The 18,507-nt window shown below is 32.5% G+C and overlaps 1 protein-coding gene across 2 annotated transcripts in view; it reads left to right on the top strand.

The window, feature by feature from the left end:
- The window catches only part of LOC115279492 (cyclic nucleotide-binding domain-containing protein 1-like), a 242,790-nt gene that overhangs the window by 48,958 nt on the left and 175,325 nt on the right, over positions 1-18,507 (top strand). The window lies entirely within an intron of this gene.

Here is an 18,507-nt window from a genome sequence, read left to right on the forward strand (position 1 = left end):
AGAAGAATAAACATTGTTAAAATGTCATTATTACCCAAAGCAATTTACACATTCAATGCAATCCCCATCAAAGTTGCACCAGCATTTTTCTCAAAGCTGGAACAAACTATCTTAAAATTCATATGGAACCACACACACACACAAAAAAAAACCCCGAATAGCCAACGTAATATTGAGAAGAAAACCAAAACGGGGAGCATCACAATCCCAGACTCTAGCCTCTACTACAAAGCTGTCATCATCAAAACAGTATGGTATTGTCACAAAAACAGACAAATGGACCAATGGAATAGAATAGAGAACCCAGAACTGGACCCACAAGTATATGGCCAATTAATCTTTGACAAAGCAGGAAAGAGTATCCAATGGAAAAAAGACAGCCTCTTCAACAGGTGGTGTTGGGAGAGCTGGACAGCAACATGTAGAAAAATGAAATTAGACCACTTTCTTATACCATTCACAAAAATAAACTCAAAATGGATAAAGGATCTGAATGTGAGACAGGAAACCATCAAAACCCTCGAGGAGAAAGTAGGAAAAAACCTCCTTGACTTAACCACAGCAACTTCTTCCTTGGCACATCCCCAGAGGCAAGAGAATCAAGAACAAAAATAGACTACTAGGACCTCATCAAGATAAAAAGCTTCTGTAAGGCAAAGGAAACAATAAAAAAAAACCTAACAGGCAACCAAGAGAATGGGAAAAGATAGTGGCAAATGGCATATCAGATAAAGGGCTAGTATCCAAAATATACAAGGAGCTCACTAAACTCCACACACAAAAAATTAATGATCCAGTGAAGAAATGGGCAGAAGACCTGAATAGACACTTCTCCAAAGAGGACATCCAGATGGCCTACAGGCACATGAAATTATGCTCAGCGTTACTCATCATAAGGGAAATACAAACCAAACCACACTGAGATACCACCTCTTATATTTATTTTTAATGCTGAAAAATTTTTATATACCAAGTTTTAACATTTTTTAACCTGCATAGATTTTCTTGTCTGTTGTGGTTTAAATTTTATAAAACATATAAAAACACAGTAACAGGGCACCTGAGTGGCTCAGTCACTTAAGCATTCCACTTTGGCTCAGGTCATGACCTCATAGTTAAGGAGTTCAAGCCTTGCATGAGGCTCTCTACCATCAGCACACAGCTCACTTTGGATCTTCTGTCCTGTCTCTCTCTGCCCCTCCCTCACTTGTGTGCTCGCTCTCTTTCTCTCTCTCTCTCTCAAATATAAATAAACTTAAAAAAATAAATGAAAAATTAATCAAAAACTAATAGCACAGTAGCTAAATCTCAGAAAATTTAGTGGGCATCCTTTCCATAAGCACATTGACCATAATTCATAAAATATGCTCTTACATTAGAAATAGGTAAATATTTATTCTAGCAAAAGATTAAGATTCTCTTAAAGGCAAACATAGTCTTGAAGAACATACATTGATCCTAACTTGTTTATATGCTTTCACTGCAACCAAGGAATTCCCTATGATTCATGAAGATCTGTCCTTGAAATCTGGCCAGAAATTTTTTCAGTATTTATCCGCACTGCGAAGACTAGTTCCAATTCTGTGTTTCTCATCCAAGAGGTGGTTGTGAGAAAATTAATGTGACAGAAACAAAAAAACCCTTCAATTACACGACAGTACCAAAGAGCCTTCCAATGTATTTATTTCTCAAATATTGACCCTTGAATCTTACTTTTTTAAATTTTTTTTATGTTTTTTTATTTATTTTTGAGAGACAGAGACAGTGTGAGCAGGGGAGGGTCAGAGAAAGAGGAAGATACAGAATCCGAAGCAGACTCCAGGCTCTGAGCTAGCTGTCAACACAGAGCCCGTCATGGGGCTTGAACTGACGAACTGTGAGATCATGACCTGAGCTGAAACCGGACACCTAACTGACTGAGCCACCCAGGCACCCCGAATCTTACTTTCTTAAACAGTGAAACTTATAACGAGAGATGATGTTAAAAGTATTCATCAGGGGTGCCTGGGTGGCTCAGTCGGTTAAGCGTCCGGCTTCAGCTCAGGTCATGATCTCATATTCGTGGGTTCGAGCCCCGCGTCAGGCTCTGTGCTGACAGCTCAGAGCCTGGAGCCTGTTTCTAGTCTTTGTCTCCCTATCTCTCTGCCCTTCCCCACTCATTCTCTCTCTCTGTCTCAAAAATAAATAAAAACATAAAAAAATAAAAGTATTCATTACCTGATCAGAAATCAGACCAGGTGCTACCTAAATACAACAAATACCTACCCTGAGCAGTTGATACAGGATTATTCGTAATACCAGTATAGAAGCCCCCTATGCATAGTTTCTGCCATTTCTGTTATTGGAATAGTTTCACCTGATAAGAAACTACTTTTCAGGTTGCTTTATATAATTGCACTACTCAGTATCTAGAAATTAATATTTTTTAACATGTCTTATTTTATTGAGATAATAATCAGAATAGAACTAATATTTTTCAACCTGTCTAGGCTAATTGTTGGATTGTTATATCTCAGAAGAGTTGACAGATTTGCCAAATAATGGGGAGTTATTTTTAAACAAAGCTTTTAATGTACTTTTGTTACATGTGCAAAAAACCACAATGTGGTATTGTGCTAAATGTTTAGGAAGAAAAATGGCATAGAACTGGTTTGCATTTACTGCAATAATATAAACATAAAATTATTTTGTATAATTATTACATATTACATAATATTTATGCATGTATGTGTGTATATACATATATATGTATTTACATTTACATTTAAAATATTACATACATTATTACAATTAATTATATAAAAATAATTGTATATTATATAACAACATATATTGTGTGTTTGATATGTGTTAGTGACAGTCACTGAAACTTATTTTCTGGTGTATGAAAAAAGAAACTAAACAAGTAGCAAATGAAGAAAATAAAGCACAGGATTAGAGAGGGCTAGAAATTGGGAGAACTTTTTAAATGATAATAATAAGTACGTATTTTATTTATAATTTTTAAGTTTTTATTTTAATTCCAGCTGGTTAACATACAGTGTTATACACATCAATTCCATAATTGTGATTCAATAATTTGTAACATCACTCAGTGCTTATTACAAAAGTGTACTCATTAATCCTCATCACCATTTAACCCATACTCCCACCTACCTACCCCCTGTAAACCATCAGTTTGTTCTCTATAGTAAAGAGTCTGTTTCTTGGTTTGCCATCTTTTTTTTTCCTTTGCTCATTTGTTTTGTTTCTTAAATTCAATTATGAGTGATAGCATATGGTATTTGTCTTTCTCTGACTGACTTTTCTCACTTAGTATTATATGTTCAAGCTCTATCCATGTTGTTCCAAATGGCAAGATTTCATTCTTTTTTATGGCTGAATAATATCCCATTGTGTGTATATATATATATATATATATATATATATATATATATATGTATGTATATATATTACTCTTCCTTATCTATTAATCTATTGGTGGACAGTTAGGTTACTTTAATACTTGGGCTATTGCAAATAACACTGCAATAAACATAGAAATTCTTGTCTCCCTTTAAATTAATGTTTCTGCATTTTGGGGATAAAAACCCAGTAGTGCAATTACTGGATCATAAGGTAGTTCTATTTTAATTTTTTGAGGAACTTCCATACTGTTTTCCATGGTGGTTATAACAGTTTGCATTTCTACCAACAGTGTTAGAGGGTTCTTATTCCTCACACCCTCATCAACACTTGTTGTTTCTAGTGTTTTGTTTGTTATTTTGTTTTGTGTTAGTGATTCTGACAGGTGTGAGGTGATATCTCATTATAGTTTTGGTTTGTATTTCCCTGATGATGAGTGATGTTGAGCATCTTTTCATATGTTTGCAGTCTTCTGTATGTTTTCTTTGGAGAAATTGGTAAACCTCTAACCAGACTCATAAAAAAAAAAGTAAGAAGAGAAAGAGGACCTAAATAAACTAAATAACTCATGAAAGAGGAGAGAAGACAATCAACACCACAGAATTACAAACTGTTGTGGTAGAAGATAAAAACCTAATATGCCAATAAGTTGGACAACTTAGAAGAAATTGATAAATTCCTGGAAACATAACCTACCAAAAATGAAGTAAGAAGAAATAGAAAATTTGAACAAATGTATTACCAGCAATTAAATTCTATCAGTAATAAAAAAAAGAAAAAAAAACACCAAGAGTCCAGTATCAGATGGCTTCCCATGTGATTCTACCAAACATTTAAAGAAGCGTTAATACCTCTCCGTCTCAAACGAAACCAAAAACATAGATGAAGAGGAAAACTTCCAAATTCATTCTATAAGGCCAGTATCACCCTGATACCAAAACCGGATAAAGACTCCTCAAAAAAGAGAAGCATAGGCCAATATCTCTGATGAATATAAATGCAAAAATCATCAACAAAATATTAGCAAACTGAATTTAACAATACATTAAAAAGTCACTCACCATGAATAAATGAGATTTGTTCCTGGGATGCAATAGTGGTTTAATATTCACAAAACAATTAACGTGATAGTCACACCAATACGAGAAAGGATAAAAAAAATATGACCATTTCAATAGATGTAGAAAAAGCACTTGACAAAGTACCACATCCATTCATGATAAAAACTCTCTGCAAAGTAGGTCTAGAGGAAACATATCTCAACACAATAAAGGCCTTATATGAAAAACCTACCCCCAACATTATACTCAATGGTGCAAAATTTAGAACTTTTCCCATAAGTTCTGGCAAAAGACCAGGATGTCTACTTTCACCCTTTTTATTCAACATACGATTGGAAGTTCTAGCCACAGCAATTAGAAAACAAAAAAGAAATAAAAGAAATCCAAATTGGTAAGGAAGAAGTAAAACTGTCACTATTTGCAAATGACATAATAATATAAAGGAATCCCTAAAGAGTCCATCAAAAAACTGCTAGAACTGATACACAAATTCAGTAAAGACACATGATACAAAATCAATGTACGGAAATCTGTTTCATTCCTATACACTAATATGAAGCAGCAGGAAGAGAAATTAAGAAAACTATCCCATTTACAATTGCACTAAAAACATAAAATATCTACAAATAAACTTAACCAAAGAGGTGAAAGAATGGTAGTCTGAAAACTGTAAAACACTGATGATAAAAATTGAAAACAACACAAAGAAATGGAAAAACATTCCATGCTCATGGATTGGAAGAACAAATATTGTTAAAACGTCTATACTACCCAAAGCAATCTACAGGTTTAATGCAATCTCTATCAGTACACCAACAGCACTTCCTACAAAATAATTCTATATTTTACATAATAGTTATTGATGTGACACTATTCTAAATTATAAGTACTATTTCCTTAATACTTTCAAAACCCTATGAGATGTATGTATGGTTATAATTCTTATTTTAGGATTATATCATAATCCTTGAGAGACGGAGATATTAAGTTAAACTGGACAAGATAATACAGGCAGAATGGTCAGATAACACAGAAGATGCCTTGCGATTTCAATATGCAAACTGAGAATTGAAAAAAATGATACTATTAATTAATATTTGAAAAGCAGTAAGACTTTTGGAAATAACATTTTCTTCAGTGTTTTAGGATGACATTTCCTAAAGAGTATTCATGGAGTTCAGCTGCAGATAATAGATATTAAAATAAACAGCTGCAAAAATAAATAAACCAGAGACGCCCTTTTGAAATGGCAGGGTAAGGACCTCCAAAAATCTATAAATGGAATGAAAATATTGGCAAAAACGGTCAATCAACTTTTTCAGAAACTGTAAAAGATCTACAAAAAATCCAAGGTGTGTTTATTCAAGAGCAATGGTGAGAAGAGTGAGCTTTACAGCATTTTGTCTTGCTTTCTTGCCATCACACTGTAACTTAGTTCTGCAGCAACCTGAAAAGCAGCAGCCTTGCACTTGTGGTAGCCAGGACAATCCACAACTAACAGCCACTGAAGGTGGCAGAATACGTTTGATCTCTCTTCAAAGCTCCATCCAAAAGATCTGTCACAATTTGACGTGTCTCATGGCTTCCAGGAATAGGCCCATTCACAGAGGTTGTGTATTAAAAATAAAAAGCCAATTAATCCCCAAACTAGCAGAGAAGAAAAGAGATATTAAATATTATGATGGTCATGTGTGGAATAAAAATGTAAAAACAATAGAGTAAATCAAAACCAAAACTGTGTTCTTTGCTAAGAACAACAAAACATTTACCTATATTTATCAAGAAAAATGAGAGAACATTCAAATTACTAAAATCAGCAATGAAAGCGTGAACATCACCATTGATCTTACAGAAATAATAAAAGATTATAAGGGAATACATTGAATAACTGTATGCCAAAAATTTATATACCTTAGATATAATGAAAAAATTTCCAGAAAGATACAAACTATCAAAACTGGTTCAAGAGGAAATAGGCTATCTAAATAGATCTATAGCAAATATATTTAACTAATAATTTTAAAAATATTCCCACAAAGAAAAGCCCAGATCCAGATGACTTGATGTTGAAGTCTACCAAATATTTAAAGGAGCATTAATACCACAAACAACAAATAATCTGAAAATAAATTAAGAAAGCAATTCCGTTTACAGTAACCTCAAAAACATAACCTATTTTGGAATAGATTTAACAAAAGAAGTGTAGATAAATAGAAAGACCTCAATGTTCATAGATCAAAGACTTAATTTTGTCTAGATGGGAATACTCCTAAATTGTTCTACAGATCTAACACAATCTCTAACAAAAATACCAGCTGTTTTTTTTTAGGGGTTGGTAAGCTGATTCTAAAATTCATATGGAAATTTAGAGGGCCCAGAAAAGAAACAACTTTTTTGGAAACAAATGACAAAGTTGGAGGACACACATATCTGATTTTGAAACTTACTACAAACCTACAGATTCAAGGCAGTTAAAAGTGCCACAAAAATAGACATAGAGATTAATGGAATAAAACCAAAATGCAGATATAAAGCTTTAATTTCATGGTCAATTGATTTGCAACAAGGGTGTTAAGAAAATTAAATTCTGGGAAGAATAGCTTTTTCAACAAATGGCGCTGGCACGACTGGATATCAGACATTTATCTCACACCATATATAATTGCTAATCTAAAGTGGATAAAGACCCAAATGTAAGAACAAAACTATAGACTTCTTAAAAGAGAATTTATAAATTAATCTTGGTGACCATGGATTAAGCTATGCTTTCTTAAACATGACATGGAAAGCACAAGTGACCAAGGAGAAATTAGATAATTTAGACTTTATAAAATTTTGGACTTCAGAAACCACAATCAAGAAAGTGAAAATGCTGGGGCACCTGTGTGGCTCAGTGGAGTGAATGTCCGTCCTCAGCTCAGGTCATGATCTCCCCGTTCGTGGGTTCGAGTTCCACACGGGCTCTGTACTGACAGCTAGCTCAGAAACTGGAGCCTGTCTCTGTCTCCCTCCCCTGCTCCTGCATTCTCTCTCTCTCTCTCAAAAACATATAAAAACATTTAAAAAAATTAAAAAAGAAAGTGAAAATGCAACCCTTGGAATGGGAGAAAGTTTTTGCAAATCATATATTTGATAAGAGACTCATATCCAGATTATGAAGAACTCTTATAACTCAATAATAAAAAGTCAGTTAACTCAATTGAAAAATGAACAAAGTATCTGAACAGTTACATTTCAAAAGAAGATAAACAAATGGCCAATAAGCACATTAAAATGCTCAAAATTATTAGTCTTTAGAGGATTATATTCAAACTACAATTATATACCACTCCATACCTAGTAGTAAGGATTAAATATTAAAAAAATAATAAATTTGTTGAGGATGTAGACAAATTGAAAGCTTTATACATTTCTTTCTTTTTTTATTTTTACATTTAATTTATTTTTGAGAGAGCATGAGCAGGGGAGGGTCAGAGAGAGAAGGAGACACAGAATCTGAGCCAGGCTGCAGGCTCAGAGCTAGAGGTCAGCACCGAGCCTGACACAGGGCTCGAACCCACAAACCATGAGATCATGACCTGAGCCAAAGTCGGATGCTCAACCATCTGAGCCACCCAGGCACCCCACATTTCTAATGAGATTGTAAAATGATGAAGCCACTTTGGAAAACATTTTGGCAGCTCCTCAAATGTTAAACATAAAGTTAGCGTTTGACTCTTCAATTCCGCTCTTAGATATACCGGAGTCATGAAAACATACATTCATTTGAAGCCTGTACAGAAATGTTTATAGTTGATTTATTCAAAATAGCCCCGAAATGGAAACACCCCACATTTCCATCAAAAGATAAATGGATATTTTAAATGTGCTATATCCTCATAATAGAATATTATTTGGCAATACAAAGAAATGAAGTGCTCTTATATGCCACTATTTAGATGAATCTTGGAAATATTTTGCTAAATGAAAGATGCTAGTTACAAAAAAATAGATATTTATAATTTCATTGATACAAAATGTCTGGAGTAGGCAAATTCATTTGAGACAAGAATTAGTGGTTGCTCGGAACTTAGGGAATGAGGTATGAGGCCTGACTGCTGATGCATATGTGTTTCTTTTGATGCTTATAAAAATATTCTAACATTAGGTTGTGATGCTGACTATGTCTTTTTGAAAAGAAAAGAAATAAAACACTGAATTGTACATCTAAAAAGAGTAATTTCATGGATTTTGAGTTTTATCTCAATAAAGTCTTTTTAAAACTTGAGGTAAAATTCACATAATATTAATAATTAATAACTTTAAAGTATGCAATCTGTGGCATTTAGAACATTCAAAATGTTGTAGAACAATCACTGTTATCTAGTTCCAGTATATTTTATCAACCCAAAATGAAACCCAACATACAACAGCAGTTATTTTCCATTCTCCTTTTCTTTGCCCCTGGTAACCACTAGCCTGTTTTCTATCTCTATGGATTTATCTATTTTGGAAAATTCGTATAAATAGAATTATAAAATATGTGACCTTTCATGTCTGGCTTCTTTCACTACACATGTTTTTGTGCTTCATCTACATTGTATCAGTACTTTATCCTTTCTATGGCTGAATATTCATTGCATAAGCTGTTTTTTAAAGTACTTTTTTTTAAGCAGTAAGAAACCATTGGAGACCACTAATAAATTAATATATGCCAGCACCTGGAGATCTCTGAAATTTGAGGTAAATAAACCTTAATAAATGTCTAACATTAAGTACATAAAGAACAAACAAACCAACAGAAATTAGTTTTCTGAGGAAACAGATTTGTGGAAGTTCAAAGACTTCAATATGCCAGCTTGCATTGAGTATTTCCTGCAGGACACTACATAGACACTAAATGATTGCTAAGCAAGTCACCCCAGTGGTTTCCTTACCCCGCTCAGGAAGCAGCTCTATGCAGCATACCTGGGGGATAGTACCACAGGAGAAAGAAACTTCTTTCTTATTAGCTTTTAAAAAAATATCTTATATTAGAGTAACAATACTTCATGATGTGTAAATTCCTTAACTACCTTTAATTATTTGATAGACATATCTTAGCTTTGTAAGACTGTCCCTTTCTTGTGTTTGAAGACTGAAATTCAGCCTTACTAGCTCAACTCCAGTGAAGGGCCGAAGGAGGGCTTTTGAATCTGAAGCCAACTTTTTGTTTTCTTTTGCCTTTTGCTGCCTCTTTCAAGCAAAATAAAATAAAAGAACATAAAATAACAAATTCCTTAGGTAATTAAATTACTGCAATTCTGCAATATCAAGAAACAGTGTTTGTAAATGCATATCATCAATAAGTTCACAGAGGCAATATGTAACATTAATTGATATACTTTTTTATGTATAATCTAGGATGTCTTTGCTCACATAATGGATCATAAAAAGCAATGTTGCTTTTATGATCTTTTCTACTGTTTAATGTAAATTTCATCTTTTAAATGTTCACAGAGTATACTGTGACATTTTGTAAAAGTGACACTAATAAGAAGGTTAAGATAGATTTCAGTGGTCAAGGAAAATATATAGAAATGTTGATTTTAAAACAAGATAGAACTTAGAAAAATGTGATTTTAGGGAAGATAATGGTGTTTCATTATTCTAAGTCAGAAGTTGGGATGTATAAAATAATGAAAGTTATTTAAATGATGTATTGGCCCTAAATTTTGTGTTTTGTAGAGGAAATTGGTCAATCATCAGCCAGTTTTATATCCACAAAGTTTTCACCACAAACTTTAAAAATTTACTAAAATGTATGCAATTTAGTATTAAAATGTGGTATAGCTTAATTTTAGGAATCACAGTGAAAATTTCATTAAAAATGTTTTGAGTGACTATGTACAAATCTTCATATTTAATATTTTATTAGAAATAACAGCTTTGGATAAGCCAATAATTCTGAAGCTCAAATTATTTTTATATAGATTTTTTTTTCAAGATTAACTAGCTTATATTAACAACCATGAACAAAAACTTTATCTTGTTATCCAGAGGTATTTTTTTAATACAGAAAGTCATGGAAAATCTACCTGAAGTTATATTTCTTAAGAGTAGATATTTTTTAAAAATCTCTAGTGAGATTTTTTTCTTTGTTCTAATAGACCAGAAAGCTTTTAATAACTACTTTAAAAGGTTCAGTTTTATGTTATTTGAGGTCAGGAAAAACATGTTTTTTGTGTGTGTTGTAGGTACTTCTGTTTATTTTTAGAGGTAAATATTCTCTTAATTTACCACCTCCATACTTCTAGGCATAGATATCATTTTTCTTTAGGCAAAACTTAGCCTCAAATTCTTCAACTTTCTATTTTCTCTCCTCACTTCACCCAACAACAGAGCTGACTATAACACACCAATGTTCATAACCTAAAATATGGCCTAACTTGCGGTGCTTGGACAAAATAACCACTCAATAAATATTTGTTTGACAAGTGGGTATATGCAATAATCAGTAATGCAGGTAATTTCCCAACAATGCAATCTTGAATACACAGTACTGATTTAAAACTTGTTTAAGAACATAATACTTTTTGTTGATTGATAGTCTGAAAATAGATGTCACTCATTCATTCTTTCAGATAAGGTAACACTTACCTTTGGATTATACCAGTGAATCCCATAGTCATATATACCCAGATGCCATCCTTTTGATCTTCCCATATAGAAATGATTTTTAAATCCTTATAAATAGTAATAGTATGGTACAAGACGTTTTAAATAATGTGCTTTATGAAAAATATAGTTGTGTTTATACTACATAGCTCTCTTTTTTGAGAACTGGGAGAAATATATTCAGTGGTATTGAGACTTCCGGTCAATTCATATTTAAAAATCTCTTGTAGTTGCTAAATCAGATAGCTGATTATATTAAAACATTTTTTAAAGTAAGGAAAATGGAGCAAAAATTGCCCAGTATCTCCTTGCAAATATATAGGTTTTCACAGAAGTTGTTTTGTAATTTAATTTATTCCTGTTCTGTTTTTTTCTTACTCAATTTTCCTTCATTCTGTTTCTTCACTGACTTTTAAACAATATTACATGTATTTTTATAAGCTTACTTATAATTCCTTTTAGACAACAAGGTAGAGTCTAAATAAATGAGTGAAATATTTTACTGAAAAATAAATCAAAGGCCTTGGTCTTAATATGTATGTTGTGGATATTAACAAGCAATTTGAAATATGGAATTTTCTAAGTTCTTTTCTTGTAAGAACTAAGTAAAATGTTAAGAAATAACAAGTTTTAAGGTTATTGAAAGCAATCACCAACAATTTATAAAATTATAAATTCCCTCTTTATGAAATCTCTACAAATATTTGGCTAGAAGGTCAGTATTGATACAATTCCAATGGAAGGTCTTTGCCCAAAATAAAATGAAATAAATTTCTTTTGATCCCTTCGAGTTAGCTCTGTATCTTAAACTAAATATCCAGTTTTGATTGTAGATCATCTTCCATAAGTTACAACAATATCCAAAAACAGATTATGAGACATGTGATTGAAGTAACTTCTCGTGGTACCATATGAGTGGAAAAATTGCCCCAAAGAGAAAAATTTCACGTCCAAAGATACCTTAATATGATAAATGTTGTGAAAGGTTATTCATTGCTTTTGTTATGTTATCTGTGGGACCATTTAGAACTTATAAGGAAGATTCCACAAATTAAACCACCTGGCTTTAAAATTCACATAATTTTCTGGTATTTTCCTAAATTCCTACCCAATGGGCTGAGAAGAAATCAGGCCATCAAGGAGAGTTATTTTATTTCTCAAAAGCAGAATTCTAAGGGAAAAAAATGAGTTAGTCCCCAAATGTTTTATTAGATTCTTTGGAGAGAAATACAATAAATATCATCAATTAAGCATTTGCTCACTCAAGTATTTGCTAAATGTCTAAAATAATCTTGACAATGTGCTATGGGCTGTTGGTGATATTGAACATGCAGAGCATCATGACAGAAGTTCTGTGAAAAAAGATCACAGAGGAGGGGCATTAATTAGGATGGATGGGAGCAAGGCAGAGGTCAGGACAGCCTTCTCTGGTTTACAGATAACACTTAAACTCAGTTTTATAGGCCAAGTAAGAATTAACCAAGTGACAGCATGACTTTATTCATCCAATTATAGCTCTTTGAAACATGTAAATCCTCTTAGAATGGTTGATTTTAGTTGAACCGTTCAACAGGAGATCCTTAGCCCTAAAATCACAAACATGTTTGCTTTAATCAAACTTTGAATGTGGCCTTCAACCTTTTAAAAAGTCACTTCCCCTATTAGTATTCTCAATTCCTTTTGAATGCCTTTTGTTCGCCTAATTCAAATGTGGTTAAAAGATGTTTTTAAATATGAGGTCCTGCACTAGGAAATGTTTTCAAGTCCTTATGGAAAAATATTTTTTGCCTTCTCATGTCATGAAGATATAAAACTAGAGAAATAGTTTTATGAAATTTATTCTTTTTTTAAGGTTTTAAACTTTTTGTTTATTTTTGAGAGAGAAAGAGTGCATGAGAGCAAGTATGTGGAGGGCATGGAGAAAGGGAGAGAGCGCATCCCAAGCAGGCTCTATACTTGGGGATCAATCTCACAAATCATGAGATCATGACCAGAGCCAAAACTAAGAGTTGGACACTTACGAGACTGAATCACCCAAGCGCCCCTGAAATTGATTCTTAGCCAACTTGATCTTATTGAATTATTTTGCTTTGCAAAGTCTGGGAATCAAGCTTTAATGCCATTTTGATCTAAAGTGTTTTAATTATTATAGTCAAATTTTTCTTAGGTGCTTGGAGTATTTTTTTCCCAAAAAGTTATATAAAACAATTTTGTGTATTTTGAAAATTTGAATAAAGAAGCCTATGATATATGTTCCTTCTCATTACTTAGGAATGTCAAAAGTAAGTCAAAAGCTTATATTTATCTTACATTATTAATAAATATATTTTTGTCACAATTCATAAGTTTAACACCACTTTATGGATTTATTTCTGGTTAAAACACTTTTAATGTTTATTTATTTTTGAAAGAGACAAAGACAGAATGCGAGTAGGGGAGGGACAGAGAGAGAAGGAGACAGAATCTGAAGCGGGCAACAGCACAGGGCCTGATATGGGGCTTGAACTAACGAAATGTTGAGATCATGACCTGAACCAAAGTCAGATGCTCAACTGACTGAGCCACCCAAGTGCCCACCACTTTGTGATTTTTAATTAATATTTCAATTGTTATTTGAGAGCTTAGCTTTATTATAATTTTTTTCTTTAGACCTTTTTTTTATTGTATTTATATCATTTGTCTATAGACCTGAGGACCAATTTCAGATATTACATGAATTGTGAAAATTTTCTGTTAATTCTGTTATCTCATACTTTTTTTGATTATTCATTTTTTTAAAAATTATTTTTAAGTGTTTATTTATTTTTGAGAGGAAGAGCAAGAGAGCATGACCAGGGCAGGAGCAAAGAAAGAGGGCAAAATCTGAAGCAGTCTCCAGTCTCTGAGCTGTCAGTACAGAGACCCCCAATGTAGGGTTCAAACCTATGAAACTTGTGAAATCAAGGCCTGAGCTGAGGTCGGATGCTTAATTGACTGAGACTCCCAGGCGCCCCTTGATTATTCATATTTAACTCAATTTATGTTATTTTTTGCTTGAATGAGAATTTTCTTTTTTCTCCTTGAATGTTTGTATGAAGGAGTCACCCGGAAGTTTATCTCACTCTCCATATATTTCTGAAAGCTCTTTTTAATTCTTTTATTTTTTAATCTTTACCAAAGTAAGTGAAAGTTAAATTAGTTACATTAATTTCAGGAAATAATTGCGGTTCAACTTATGACTTAACTTTGTAACTGAGTAGTAAGTATTTTAATCCTGAGATTTTTTATAAAATCTATGAATGTAACTTCTATGTATATATGTCTAAATATTTCCCATACTTCTATATATATTTACACACATATGCATACATTTCATTTAATATATATACTTATACACATCACACTGCATAAATATTTATATAATATACTGCATACATGGACAGTACTCCTATATGTGTAAACGTGTGTGTTTTTGTGGGTTTGTATGCATTGTGTATATCCTTCAGATTTTGGAATATATTTGAAAGTCTGCAGAAGTTAATATGCTTTGTGATTTTTAAGAATTTACTTAATCATTCTGAGCCTTAATTTCTTCATCTGAAAAATGTACTGTGACATTTGGATTACTAAAAAAATCTGTTAGAGCACATAGCAGAGGCGTGGCAAATATTTGATGCTCAATATGTGATACTTGCTCTTTTGACAAGTTTAGTGTATTTGGATAACAGGAAAAGATATGTTTCTAGATTTTGGAACTCTAGATAGTAAGGTTGTTTTTTTAACAAGCCCCCCTTTTTTTTAGGAATAGCCAATCAGCCCACTATTAAGATCTAAGAATATTAACCATATTGAGAAAAATCTAAGGACAGGTAGAGTTGTAATCCTAATCAAGCACTATTATTTTGCTCAATAATTAACAGTGTCCTCTTTGATGAACTCTATTTAAATTACTCTCCATTTTCTTGTTAACTGTTATTGTGTTAGTATACTACCAAATCTCTTTCTAGATTTTTTGGTTATATAATGTTTATACCATAAATATGTACTTATAGATATACATATATTGACTTTTATTTGTTAACATTTTTAAACTAGCATATATTACTTTGAAATGTGCCTTTTTACTTAAGATGAAACATGATATCTGTGTAGGTCACACATGTAGTCCTACTTTACCATAATTGAAACCATAGTTCTATAGAACATATATTGAGAGAAAGAGAAAGAGTAGGGCAGCAGGCAGGGAGAAGTGGTGATGCTGACTTAAACAGGCTGCCACAGTAATTGTATTTAAATACTGATTCTACCACACACTTAACTGACTGAGCCACCCAGGCACCTCTCTCTCTCTCTCTCTGTTTCAAAATAAATGGACTTATAAAAATTCTGGTTTGTGTAAGTATTGGAGATTCTTATTTTTTCCTTGTACTTTTTCTGTATTTTTTTAATTTTGGAAAAAAACAATCTTAGCAGTAAATTAAACAATCATTTTATGAAATTTAAAATTAACAGCTAAAAAACACTTGTCAATGTCAGGCAAATAATCATACTACTTGTACCTTGGGAAACTATTTCCAGGAACTTCATTACATAAAGATACAAAATATACTGTATCCCAAACCAATTGGAGTAAAGACAGTTTATCTCAGAACTGTGTTAGAGAAATGATTCAAGTGATGATGAGGAAACTAAGGACATACATTTATATAAGATGTTTAAATACAATAGTTTATGGACTTTATATTAAGTGTAGTATTTCCAAATTAATATTATTTAATGACATTTTAAATATTATTAATGAATTCAATTACTATAATTAAGTCTTTTTCATCCACATCTCTGAAAGTCTATTAATTCATGTTGGCAAAAAATTTTAAAAATAATCTTATCTTTGGTAAAATTTGTTTATTTATACTGGTTTTGAAATTTATAATTTATTTAAGCTCCTTAATAGTAACTGCCACATAGAAATTTATTATATAAAATACAAAAATTTCAATGTATGTAGATAATTCAATTTGGCATGGCAGGTTTGAACTGGAAGTTGAACTTAGAAATGTGTAACTCTCCCAGATTCAGAATGAATGCAACACTGGATCAAATCTTAGGCTCTCCCCTTGCCTCCTAAATGAGCACTTAATCCATTTGTAGTACTTTATTTTGGGAAGAAGGAATCATCAATACATAATAAATCATTTGAAATGGTATCTACCTATTACTACTACTAAAAACATGATATCTATGTAAAACATAGTCCTCTCTTTGCCATTTCAAATACAACTATTATCTTTACATGTAAGTGGAGTTAGTATGATCCAGAATAATTTGACTTATTTCTTTGGTAAGTATAATTTGAGGGCTGATGAAATATTTTCTGATCAAAATATTTTCTATGAATTTCAAAGTCTACTCCCCCACTAATTAATTTAACTCCTTAAGGGGCTCCTTAATATTACAGATATTCTTAAGATGTAATTGTGAAAACTAATGCATTTTAAGTAGAGATTAATTAGTCAAATTCACTGTCACTGGGTCAAAGCCTGAAGGAAAAGGAAAGTTTTATTCAGAGAAACAGAAGAGTTATATCCATCAGTAATGCAAACATATTTTATGGTTAGAGTTAAGTGAAATTACAATATTCGCCGAAATCGTTTTCAGCTGTGAATGATAGAGAACTAAAGAACACTAGTTTACAAAAAGTTCAGGATTTATTTATGTTACATAGTGCGAAGTCACAAGACAAATTTAAAGGTGAATTTCCTGAGATTCTCCTTGCCTTATCCTTTTAGTTGCAAGATGCTTTTCCAGCTCCAACATCATAACTTTGTTCTAGGTATCCAGGAAGGAGTAGCATGCATATTTGGAAAGCAAAAATTCTCCCAGTGTTTTATTAATTAGAATCATGACACAGGGCCACACATATAAGAATATCTGCAAAATGTAATTTTGAATGCATGTGCAACACCCAATAAAATAGGGCTTTGGTGGTAAAGAAAAAGTAACAGTTATATTGGGTAGACAATTAGCAGCCTTTGGAACAAATTTATTTCATACAATGTATGTACCTCTTCTTTCTACAATTTTAATTCTATGCTAAGAAGTGCCAGTTAAGTCTATACAAAAACAGAATGCAAATATATTTATTGGAAAACAGCTTTCACACAACTTGTCTTTTCCTTCTATGTAAGTGGTCAAAATCATTACCACTCTATTTTATTATCTTTCCCTTTACAGTGTATTTTCTACAATATAGTTCTCATACAGCTCACCTGATAGCTATTTAAAAGCAATGTGTCTGCAATACTCTCACCACATGGATTAGATGTTTAGTAAGAAGTGATATTGTGCTATCCAGAGAGACATCTATTTTAAGCTCAAGTATTCAGGCAAAACAATCCTTGCTGTAACGACTGAAAATCATTATCCTGTAGTCACTGTATACAGATGGTAAACAAGAAAGCCCCACGAATAAAGCACTCATTTAGAAAAAAGTATAAAAGGCAAGCTATTGGCATCTCTTAGACATTAAAAAAAAAGTTGTCCCTAAAAATCAATTTGTAAAGTTTCTATTTGTAGCAAAATAATAAGCAGAATTTAAGAAAAAGCTCTTCTCACAACACTTGAGTAATGTAATTGACTGTAAAATGACATCACCCAGTTCCCATGTCCTGTTTCGTCAAAAGATCAGGCTTCAGAAGAACTAAAATGGATTTAAGTTGTATTCAAAATGCCCACAACTGAATAAACCAACTAGACCTACACAGGAACATGGATAAACTTTAGAAGTTGGAATTAAAGGAGCGATTGCAGTGAGTTACAATGTAGAGTAGGAGAAATACTGGAAAAAAATCTTCCTTCTATTAATGATCTCTATCTCCAAACTAGCTTCTATAACCAATCATCATCATGTCCAAAGAAAAGACAAATAAAAATTAATAATAAATATATATTCTTACTTATGTAAAATAAACAAAATGGCATTTAAAAAAAAATGGTTTATTGTCAAGTTGGTTTCCATACAACACCCAGTGCTCTTCCCCATAAGGGCCCTCCACCATCACCACCACCTCTTTTCCCCCCTCTGGAGCCCTTCCCCTTCAACTCTCAGTTCATTTTCAGCATTCAATAGTCTCTCAAGTTTTGCATCCCTCTCTCTCCCCAACTCTCTTTCCCTCTTCCCCTCCCCCTGGTCCTCCATTAGGTTTCTCCTGTTTTCCTGTTAGACCTATGAGTGCAAACATATGGTTTCTGTCCTTCTCTGCCTGACTTATTTTGCTTAGCATGACACCCTCAAGGTCCATCCACTTTCCTGCAAATGGCCATATGTCATTCTTTCTCTTTGCCATGTAGTACTCCATTGTGTATATATACCACATCTTTTTGATCCACTCATCAGGTGATGGACATTTAGGCTTTTTCCATGTTT

This window comes from Suricata suricatta, chromosome 15, assembly GCF_006229205.1.
Source record: "Suricata suricatta isolate VVHF042 chromosome 15, meerkat_22Aug2017_6uvM2_HiC, whole genome shotgun sequence".
NCBI classification, from domain to species: Eukaryota; Metazoa; Chordata; class Mammalia; order Carnivora; family Herpestidae; genus Suricata; species Suricata suricatta.